This window comes from Pelodiscus sinensis, chromosome 1, assembly GCF_049634645.1.
Source record: "Pelodiscus sinensis isolate JC-2024 chromosome 1, ASM4963464v1, whole genome shotgun sequence".
In the NCBI taxonomy this organism is placed as follows: domain Eukaryota; kingdom Metazoa; phylum Chordata; order Testudines; family Trionychidae; genus Pelodiscus; species Pelodiscus sinensis.
In genome coordinates, this window is record NC_134711.1 from 286,510,472 (window position 1) to 286,522,490 (window position 12,019).

Here is a 12,019-nt window from a genome sequence, read left to right on the forward strand (position 1 = left end):
ACTTAAAGCAAGGTCAGGGATGGGTTATGCCAAGACAATGCAATGTCACGGAATGTGATTCTCTCACATCAAATGATGGTGTGATAACAGGGACAGTTATATGCACGAATGACCACAGGAGGGCAGCAAATATCCACAATCTAGGGAGAAGCCAAGTGGGTAGGCCACATGAACCCCTGAGTGGAAGCCCCCAGACATCCCCACCCCCTATATATCCCTTACTCCCTGCCCTAAGCCCTCCTCCACCTACACCTCCCAACCCCCTGCCCTGACTCCTGCACCATCATTCTCTGCCCTGAGCCCCTCCTAACCTCACAGCCCTGACTCCTGGACCCTGCACAACCCTTGGAGACAAATCTCCTCCTCTCAGGATGTCTCAAAGTTGGGCACTGATCCCAAGGAGGGCTCTCCTGGTGAGTTCTCTTTTTTTCCTTGCTAAAAGTAGGGATGTTAGTTATCGCTCATTTTAGTAATTGCAGAGCCGCAATGATTTTTAGCAGTTACAGTTACTAAAATACTCCCTTGGGGTGAGGCCAGCAGCCAGTGCACTCTCAGCCCCACTCCAGGTAAGCCCCCTATAGCAGAAGCAGCAGTGCAGGGTGGCAGGCAGAGCTGCTCCAAAAGGGAAGAGGTTTAAAAATCGGATCCCTGCACAAAGTAGCTCCTGCCTATCACCCCATGCTGCTAAGGCAGCAGCAATGGGCAGTAGCAGCCCCTGTACGCATGGTGCCTGAACTCCCCACAAACAGAAGCTGCTCCAGCATTCCAAAAACTTCACTTGGACCCAGACCTTTTCAGATTCCAATTTTAAATCTCCCTTCCAGTTTTGACACTATATCATTGAGTTACTTATTCCACAGAAAAACCTACACTTAGACTATCATAGTTTTATGATTAAACTCTAAAAAGAAACATGTAATCTTAATTCTGCCTACATGTATATTCCATGTCTTCAGTTGCAAAGGGGTGAGGAACCTCCGGTGCACAGGCAGTTCCGTCAGGTATAGCCACTGGTGAGTCGCCAGTGTTTACCCGAGTGTCCACAGGCATGGCCTCTTGCAGCTCCCAGTGGCTGTGGTTTGTTATTCCTGGCCAATGGGAGCTCCAGAAAGCAGCTGCCCAGCCTGCGCTCCCATTGGCCAGGAATGGTGAACTGCGGCCACTGGGAGCTGTGAACAGCCAGGCCTGCAGATGCTCAGATAAACCATCTGGTGTGGTGGCCTGCCAGAAGCGAACATTGATCAACAACTTGCCACCCATGGACTGGAGGTTCCCCATCACTAAGCTACAAGATAGTTACATTGTTATTTCTTAAATTATGTTATACTGTTTCCCTACATTGCCTACACATGGTAAGCAATTTGTCATTTTTCCCCATTGTTTTCAGTCATTGACTTCAGGATCTATACACATTACAACACCCATCATTTCTCGAATTTCATTATTTTGGATGATGAGACAATTGTAGAATACTTACTGAAGCAATCCACTAACAAAATGTTAATCTTTTCTCCTGACGTAACTGGCATAGTACAATTGAGCAGCAAGGCCAGTATTTTCAAGAGTGACTAGTGATTTAAGACTTCTCAAAATTGTGCGATACTCAACTTGCGACATCTTAAAGGGGTCTGATTTTGTACATGCTGCTCACACATGGAAATTCATACTCCTTTAATGTATCAGGAAGAGCATCCAAAAACAGTGGCACCCAAAAGTCACATTCTATCAGTAATTTGTCTGCATTCTCCCGCCGCGACTTTTCTGATAGCTCTGTATACACATGGTTCTCCATTGTAAAGGAGTGAACTACAAGAAGACACCTTTATCTTTCAAAACACTAATTAGAATAAAGCAGCACTTAGAATTGTTTTCTTAATGGAAAGTCATTTTAAAAATGCTCATTACTCTTAAATCTGACACTTGCCCTTGTCTAACTCCACTGATTGTTTTGGAACAGTTAACTGGAAATGTAAGTACCAAAAAATGACCACTCACTGTTGACATGCACATTACACTTGCTTCATAAAGCACTCATGACTTTTAATGAAATTGCTAAGCAACCAACTACTTACAGTGTAGTATCTGCACTGTACAGTATATCTAAGTCAAATTACTTCATTATATTAAATGTGAATTTACAATAAATTCCAGAGAATACTTTGAATATTAAAATTGGTGTCCTATTCTTAAAAGAACCCTTGACAATACATCGGCAAAAAGTTTAGCCCATTCACCAGTTGTTTTCAATGAATGATGACTATGGGACTTCTAGGCTGGGAGGATTATTGGAACTCTGGGAAGATTCAGCTATCACATAACTCAGAGGAATGCAAGGAAATTACTCATCTTGCGCACTAACAATGGTTCTTCAAGATGTCTCTCCTTATAGATTCTCCACTATAGGTGTATCTGCAACCCTGAGCCTCTAATTTGAGTCTGTAGGTTGCAACTTCCATTGAACCCACACATGTGCTCTCCTTCACTAATGGTCTGCCTTGAGGCTATTCACACTGGGTGAGTACCTCCCCACCATTTTCTTCTCCATCTCACAACCCTTTGTAGAGAACTCAAAAGTAGAGGGGAGATGGGAGGGTGGTAGAACGCTTACAGGAACATACATCTCAAAAAACTATCAGCACTGAGCAAGATAAGTCACTCTCTTTGACTAGTATTTCTTTGGATGTTACCCTGTGGGTGACTTCACAGCAGCATCCCCCCCACGGGGTTGGAGCTTGGGAGTTGAGTTTATGACTACAGTACTGTGAAGCCAAAGATGGAATCGGAGGCTGAAACTCCAGTGACCATCATAGCATGCTGCAAAATTCGGTAGAGGCCAACATCACTGAACTGAAGATATCTGAGACAGGGGCATCTTTAAGGAATGCAAGTGAGGTAGAAATTGACCCTGTGAAGTGTGTAGGGATTCCAAGAGGTAACAGGTTGCTCCTTTAAAAACAGTGACCAATTTGGATAGTCCTTGAGCCAATACTGTGGAGCCTTTACAACTTTCCACAAACGAAAGGAAGAGTTTAGGGGACTTCATTAAGTCTTTAGTTCTCTCCAAACGGAATGTCCGTGCTCTTCTAACATGTGTAATCACCTCCCTGGTGTCATGCTATGGTTTTGGGAAAACAGGAAGATGGATCTGTTGATTCAAATGGAAAAGAGAGGCAACTTTAGAGAGAAATTTGGTGTGTGCCTGGGTTACTTGGCCTTTAAGAGACTATAAATAGTGGTTTACCATTAGGGTTGCTATTTCTCCCATGCAACAAGCTAAGATGATGGCAATTAGAAATGCTATCTTCATGGACAAGTGCATCATAGAAGATTAGGGTTGGAAGAAACCTCAGGAGGACTTCTAGTCCAATCCCTTGCTCAAAGCAGGACCATCTCCAGCTAAATATTTCCAGAAAGGGCTTTGTCAAGCTGGGCCTTATAAACTTCTAAAGATAGAAATTCCATAGTCTCCCTAGGCAACTCATTCCAGTGCTTCACCACTCTCCTAATGAAATAGTTTTTCCTAAAATCCAACCTAGACCACCCTAACTGCAACTTGAGACCATTGCTCTTTTTCCTCTCAAATACCACCACTGAGAATAGCTTGGCTCCATCCTCTTTGGAACCCTCCACCGCCTTCAGGTAGATGAAGGCTGCTATCAAATCCCCCATCCCTCTTCTCTCCAGACTAAATAAGATTAATTCCCTCAGCCTTTCCTCAAAAGTCATGTGCACCAGACCCTTAATCATTTTCATTGCCCTCCTCTGGATTCTCTCCAACTTTTCCCACATCCTTTTTGTAGTGTGGGCCCCAAAACTGGTTGCAATATTCCAAATGTGGCCTCACCAGTACTTAAGAGAGGTAAATAATCACTTCCCCATATCTGCTGGCAGTGCGCCTACTAATGAAAGCCAATATGTTGTTAGTCTTCTTGGCAACAAGGGCACACTTGACTCATATCCAGCTTCTCATGTACTGTAATCCCCAGGTCCTTTTCTGCAGAACTGCCACTTACCCCTGCCTGTAGCAGTACATGGGATTCTTCTGTTTTGAGTGCAAGACTTGACACTTTTCCTTGCTGAATCTAATGAGATCTCTTTTGGCCCAATCCTACAGTATTTCAAAGTCACTCTGGCCTCTATCCCTACTCTCCAGCATATCTACATCTTCCCAAAGCTTAGTGTCATCAGTGAAGTTGCAATCCATCCTATCATCCTATTAATCAAGATGTTGAAGAAAACCAGCCCCAGGACCAACTCCTGGGGCACTCATATCAGCTGCCATCTAGACAGAGCCACTGATTATTACCCTTTGTGCCTGATGATCTAGTCAGCTTTCTATCCACTTTTGCAGTCCATTCATCCAAGCCATACTATTTTAGCTTGCTAGCAAGAATAGTTGGGGAGACCATATCAAAAGCTTTGCTAAAGTCAAGTACATCATGTCCACCACTGTTAAAATGGCTTTGTGGTTATCAGGTTCTCACAACATAAAAGGCAATTAAGTTGGCCAGGTATAACTTGCCCTCAGTGAATCCATGTTGACTGTTCCTGATCACCTTCCTCTCCTCCAAGTGTTTCAAAATGGATTCTTCCATGACTTTTTCCAGAGACTGAGGGGAGGCTAACAGTTCTGTAGTTCCTCAGATTCTCCTTACCCCCCATGATGTGATTATGCAAATGAAGCATGGGATATTCAAATCTCTGCTTCATTTGCGCTTTCGAAGTGTCTAATTTACATCCCTCTGTCGAAAGAGGGATGTAGTCTAGACACAGCTTAAGAGAGGGAAGCACGCATGTGCAGGTGCAATGGACAGTGATCTCTGATTAGAGGTACAGAGAAACAGATGCGCCTACAGGGGATCATGACAAGAACACTACTTAAACAAGGCTAATCTAACAAAAGCCAGTAGTGTCCCACAATAGCCCTTTCTTCCCACTTTTCATGTGTGAAATTGTGAAACTTTTCTGCAGACTAGCTGCTATAACAGCCCCTAGAGGCACAGAACCAGGCATGCACTGGAAATGGGGTCAGTCAGGAAATGGAGTAAGAATATGAACACACAGAAGGGACTGAGGCAAATTTTCCTGATGTGTTTAGAACCAAAGAGCTAATTTCTCCTCCATATTCCCTCTGCATACAACCCCTTTATCCAACTTTGGCCAGCAGTCCGGATGACAAGGGTGTGCTTGTTCATCTATGATTTTGAACTTGCAAAGGCGGAGTCATTAAGTGAATTTGAGGAAGAACTTTGAAACAAATCCCACTGATGATCCCAAATTATGTTAGTTCCTATCCTAGAATCAGTCTTGCCTGGTAATTGTACCACTGTTATGCTCTTAACCTATATTCCCCAACTTCTATTTGCATTAAAATGACCTCATTCCCTTATGATGCAACAATTTATCTTCTGAGGAGAAGCAAACTGGCCAGGCCTCCTGAATAAGAGAGCCTATCACACTGCAAGTAAGACAACTGGTTGTGACAGGGGCCAAAACCTTAGCCGCTGAGCTGGGTCATCAAGGGTTTTGCACAACAGCATCTGACAAAATGTACAAGTTGCATACTCATCATGCCGGTGGTTAAATGAAACCCTGTCACTCACAGACATGGAGAGGTCAAATGAGCAGGAAGGAGACAGCATAGCTTTTCAGATGCAACACATCTCTGGGCAACAGTATCATCGCTGATGAATGATGTGAGCAAGGATATGCTTGCTGCACAGCAGCAGGAGGAGGACTTTACAGATCATTGTTAAGCACATCAGGGCAGAACAGAGGTGGATATTTTAGCATCTCCTAGCAAGTGGCATGTTTAAACACACTGTAGATGAACGCCTGAAATGTGCAGTAGTATGTGGGACTACACAAATTCTGAATACTAAGTATATGAGCTCACTAGGGATGAACCCAAAAGTTAGTTATGAAAACTATGGCAGCCCACATCACAGTATATGTGGTTTATATAACACATCCATAGTAATGATTTATTTGATCTTTCTCCTTTAAGTCAGTCAGCTTTTCCTTTTTGATCTATATTTATTACTATGAAGCTGGGACATCAGTAGTATGGCCAGGAGCTTAACAAAGCCCACAGGGACACTATCAAAATCAATTGATGGAAACTACACACAAAATATTGAAACAATTGAAGTATATCACCATTTGAGCATTACTGGAGCAACACTAACCAGCTAAAGATGACTAAGTTGGGGAAAAAATGTTGTTTCTGTACTGAAGACAACGGAAAACAATCATTAGTTTGCAAAATTAATATTACAAACAATTGTGAAGAACTGGATAAGAACCCTGCATGGAAAAGGGGTTATTTCAAAGATGGTACACAGTTATCAATGATTTAAAGAGAAAAGGGTTAACACAAACATTTAGGTTTGTTTATTTTGCATTTAATGTATGTACTTTACTTTTATTTTGAATGAAAGGATGCGAGAGTAAACAAGTGGTCAGGCCAGATATAGTAAAGGTAAAGTGCAGAGGTCAGGGATAAAGCAGAGTGTGTTCTGGTTTTCAATTCTTAAAAAAAAAAAAATATGGTCACTTAACACTGAAATTAATTGGAATATAAAGTTCATGCTTAAAAACGGAAAGAACTATTACTCAGTCAGTGACTTTAACCAAGAACCTGTTCAATTCCATGAGACCCAAATCTGGATTGAAGCCTGACCATGCTAAGTACTGTATAGACACACATGAAGATACAGCCCCCACCATTGTAGCCACAGCCCCCATATTGGGCTACTATACACACACACACACACACACACACACACACACACACAGCTCGCCGAACTGCGGTGAGCCCCGCTCGCCAGCCGCACTGTCCGGCAATCTACGCATGCGCAGATCACTGGAACCCGGCTCTTCCGGGTTGCAATCTACTCGCCACGGGCGAGTAGACTGCATTATTTGTCGAGCTGTGTGTGAGAGTGAAATATAGCAATTTAGTCTGCATGGATGGGCCATGTACTAAGTGGGTTCTGATTTATTTATTTAGCCAGGAGGAAACCAAACATTACTTACATTACTTGTAAGTAATGTTTGGTTTCCTCCTGGCTAAATAAATAAATCACAACCCACTTAGTACATGGCCCATCCATGCAGACTACATTGCTATATCATATATATAGTAGCCCAATGTCTATGACTCCGTAATGCTGAAACACTGGTTGTTCCCTCTGGGTGGCGCTGTTGCCTCCCGCCATGGTGCTCTGCGCCGCTCAGCCGGGCCGCTGCGCAGGAGCAAGCAGCTGTTTGGGGTCCGCGCTTCCCATGAAGCACCTCCGTGGTGCTTGACTGAGCAGCGCAGAAGTCTGCCAAGCACCACGGCGGGAGGCAACAGCGCCACCCAGAGGGAACAGCCAGGGGGCGGGGCCTGGACGAGAATGCGTCTCTGACATTAGGAAAGGGCACCGGATTCAAAAGGAGGAAAGTGGAGCAGAGACAGAGGACACAAAGGATAACGGAGGACAGTGAGAGAGACTCAGCAGGAGGAGAAGAGGAGAAACACAAGAGTGAGAGGCGGGAGGGGGAGAAGAGAAAGAGAGGGGCAGGAGGCAGACAAGAGCTGCGAGAGAGGGCAAGGCAGTAGGAGGAGAAAAGAGAGAGACCGTTTGCGCCGCTTGCTCCCGCGTGGCGGCCTGGCTGAGCGGCGCAGAAGTCGGCCGAGCGCCACAGCAGGAGGCGAAAGGGGGCGGGGTGGTGACGTACACGCATCCCCAGCGGAGACAGAGGAAAGCAGAGAGGCAGGAGGTGGAGAAGAGTAAGAGAGAGATGGAGAGAGAGGCAGAAGGTGGAGGAGAACAGAGAGAGCTGAGAGAGAGCTGAGAGAGAGCTGAGAGAGAGCTGAGAGAGAGAGAGAGAGGAGGAGGAAGAAAGAGACATGGAGCGAGAGACGGGAGACTCAGGAGAGAAGACTGACATGGAGGAGAGACCTGAAAATCCCATCTTCTGACGGGCTAATTTGCTAGTTTTAATATAAAAGACAACATAAAAAAATGCAACAGAATACTTTTCCAATACAGGCACAAGAAAATAAGACAGGAAACAGTATTTATTAATGTATTATTAGTATCTAAATTAAAATTAATAGAAAATGCTTAAGCTGTTCTAATCCACTACAAAACGTATTACATGCAAATTCTTACCCTGAACAGCTGTTCTTATTTCAGATATAAGCTTCAAATCAGAACTGATCTTTTACTCTGACTTGGGCCTACAGCTTTCTTCAAAAAGGAGTAGTCATGTGGCACCTAAGAGACTAACAGAGATACATATAGTATCATGAGCTTTTGTGGGCAAAATCTACTTCTTCAGATGAGCTTGAGTTTTTTTGTATCCTCTTAGGGTACAACAGAGTTTCAAAAGCCAGCTGAAGACAAAAGGCTGATTTGCTTCCCATTGATTAAATAGACTCTCTCCCCTCAGAGCAGAAATCCTTTATTTTCTATCTCCCGCTCCCCAGGGAAAATTACCAGGTTCAGGATGTCTTTCTAGGACCAATCATTTGTTTGGTCTTAAAGAACAAACAAGACCATTCACAAGTCATTGATTTGAGTACTGAATCATTAAATACCTAAAGTACCACTAATGGCCTTCATTAACAATGTTAGAACTATGAACAGATTCACTCTTGATATTTCTAACTTCACATAGAACGATACTGGACAAAAATATGATATACAGATCCAGTGGATTGTAACTAACACTGATATGGACATATTTTTGGTCTTAAAACTGTAGAAGTGCTGTACAACTGTTTCTACTGTATAGTTGAACATATATTGGCAGAATTCAAATGGAGTCACAAACTTACTGGTAACTAACTTTTCAGGTAAAGATCACAGAGACAGAAGGGGCATGGAAAGAGCAGAACTACATTAATCTATTTCTACAAAAGCTAGCAAGTCCTCTTGAAGATTTAATGGTAAAAAGAGACCAAACCCCTCACATTACAGATTTCTACAGTAAAAAAAACTACAAGATAAACCTTTAGTACATACTAGTATACAGTACTATAAATTAGTGGTAAAGTTAAAATTTAATTTTAGTTCAGAAAATGATTTAAATATGCTTTAGGATGCATTAGTCTTGTCTTGTATTCTGTGTATTACTCACTTATTCATTAACAATATGCAGTAATGGGACTTCCCTCAGTGTAAATTAGCAAGGTTTATCAAAATATGAATTCAGGCTAAAAATGAACAAGAAACCACACAGTCATACAGATATGAAGGCATAAAAAGAACACACCTAGCCTGTCCAGGTGTTTTCACCTTATTTGGTTTGATTCCTCCTGTTTCTCCCTCTTCCTGCCCATTGAAGCCAATGCAGTCCCCTTTACAGCAAGGGGAATGTCTCTACATAATAACTTAAGTTTCAATTTACCTTGCTGTCTCAGCTCAACTGAGCAAATGCAATTCATTACAAAAAGAAAAATTGTTTCCCTTTAACAGGCATTATGTGATAAATGCTAGAGATATAAGGCACTGTGAAATTCCATATTGATCATTTTACTCCATTACCCTCATTAGATTAGATCTAAGCATTAGATACTGATACGGAATAAATTGGAGAACATGCCCTTTGTACGTTGCTTTCTTTTTATATTTTACATTTTTTGGCACAGACACTATCTTCCTTTATAGGTACACAGCACTTTGCATCCTGGGGACATTACAAGAACACAAAATAAAAATATAAAAAGTAAGCAAAGGACCACTATATACATTCTCTTTAAAACAATGAAATATTTCATTTTCTCTCCAAAACAGCATACCTAATTTACATTGCAGTACTGCAAAATTAAATGCATTTCCACTAAGAAAACATAAAAATAGCAGTTTGCTACCTTAAGAGAAACTTTTAGTAAAACTGAACAGGGAGGATGTTAACATCTTGAAAACATCAAGCATGAAAAATCAAGAAGATGGTACTACGGAGGGTCATAATAGCTGTTTTACAAAATTTGAGCAAATTAATATACCCACATTCAGACTTCCAAATTCATGGTCTAAGTGAAATCTGAGGTCTCATGTAATCTTCAAAAATGAATACACAAAGGCAGATCAAATTGGCATTGTTTTTATAAATTCATGAAACCTGATGCATGTCTTAAAAGGTAAGGCTATTGTAAAACTGAAGATGAAGATTCCCTAGAAGAGGCCTCCTGATTTGACAGTGACATGGAACTGTGGGTGGGACTAAGCATCCTGGCAATCCCAGAAAGCTAAGTAACACTCTGGGCTGAGTGCAACAATTGCCATTGTTATTGATGTCACTTTTGACCACATCAAAACTGCTTCATCATTTCAAGTGCAGCAGTGGCCTGTAACTCCCTCAGTTTATTCACAGCTATGAAACAGACAATCAGTTCCAACATGTACATGAGAGTACATAAAACCTTTTCGTATTATATTGTTCCAAACTCCTGTCATCTGCCCGGTGTTACTCTCTTGCTGCAGCTTGCCAATGAGGCAATTTATCATTGACTGTCCATCAGGGCATATTGACTTCATTTGGACTACTCTTACGCAAAGCTAAAAACCTAAGACTAAGCTCTTTGGGACAGGAAACATGTGACTGCACAATGGGAACCAAGCTTGTCTGGAGCTTCTAGCACTACTGTAATACCAATATACAATCTAATGTCTCTATGTAGAATATACACATTGTAAACTTCCATTTAATCTAATCTTAAAAGCTAAGGCACAGTACAAGACATGATACTAATGTATTTAATACTATATGGATAGAATAGCTGGTACCCATTAGTAAAGTCCATTTAACCATAGTGATTTACTCTCAGAAATTCAAGAGTCGGAGATGTGACTAGAAAGAATCTCAGAAGTTTTTGCTTAGTAACATATCCATCTCCTACTGACACATAAAAGCTTTGATATATTACTTTGTACAAAGACAGAGACCCACAAGAACAATGACAAGCTTGTGAAACTTCTGAATTTCATCAAATCAGTGGTCCCCAACCTTTTTGAGAATACAGACCCCTTTTCAATAAATCAAAACTTCAGATCCCCCTCCCTGGGGGAGAAAAAAAGGAAAAGGAAAAAGTATGAATCAGGCCCACCACGTCACCTTTTAAAAGCTTTCCACGGACCCCCCACAGTACCATCACAGACCACCAGGGGGCTGCAGACCATAGCTTGGGAACCATTGCATTAAATAATGGATAGATCCCTTATGGAAATTCTTCAGCATGTAGTCTCAGGAATCACCACCCACTAAGACAGGAATATTAAATTGATGCTTAGCCAGTCAGTTGCCAGCCTGTAACAATGCTTGGGATTCTTCCATCCCAAGTTCTGTCTGCACTTGTCCTTGGTTGAACCTCATCAGATGTCTTTTGGCCCAATCCTCCATTTTGTCTAGGTCACTCTGGACTATCCACTGTGGACCCTCTAACTCCCACTAGCTTAGTGTCATCTGCAAATTTGCTGAGGGTGCAATCCATCCCCTCATCCCGATCACTAAAAGATATTGAACAAAATCAGCCCTAGAACTGATCCTTGGGGCACTCTGCTTGAAACCATCCATCAACCAGATATTGAGCCATTGATCACTACCCACTGAACTCGACAGTCTAGCCAGCTTTCTATCCACCTTAAAGTCATTTATCCAATTCATACTTCCTTAACTTGCTGGCAAGAATATTGTAGGAGAATCAAAAGCTTTGCTAAAGTCAAGGTATATCACATCACTGACTTCCCCGGGGTCCACAGATCCAATTAACACATCATAGAAGGTAATCAGGTTGGTCAGGCATGACTTGCCCTTGGTGAATCCATGTTGAGAATTTGTTATCACTTTTCTCTCTTTCAAGTGCTTCAAAATGGATTTCTTGAGGATCCCCTCCATGATTTTTCCGGAAACTGAGATGAAGCTGACTGGGCTGTAATTCTCTGGATTGTCATCCTTCCCTTTTTAAAAAATGGGCAGTACATTTGGCTTTTTCCAATCATCCAGGACCTCTCCCAATCGCCACGAG

The 12,019-nt window shown here is 42.1% G+C and overlaps 1 protein-coding gene across 4 annotated transcripts in view; it reads right to left on the reverse strand.

The window, feature by feature from the left end:
* TSC22D1 (TSC22 domain family member 1) overlaps positions 1-12,019 on the reverse strand; it is a 132,017-nt gene that overhangs the window by 64,908 nt on the left and 55,090 nt on the right. The gene's annotated exons all lie outside the window — the stretch shown is intronic.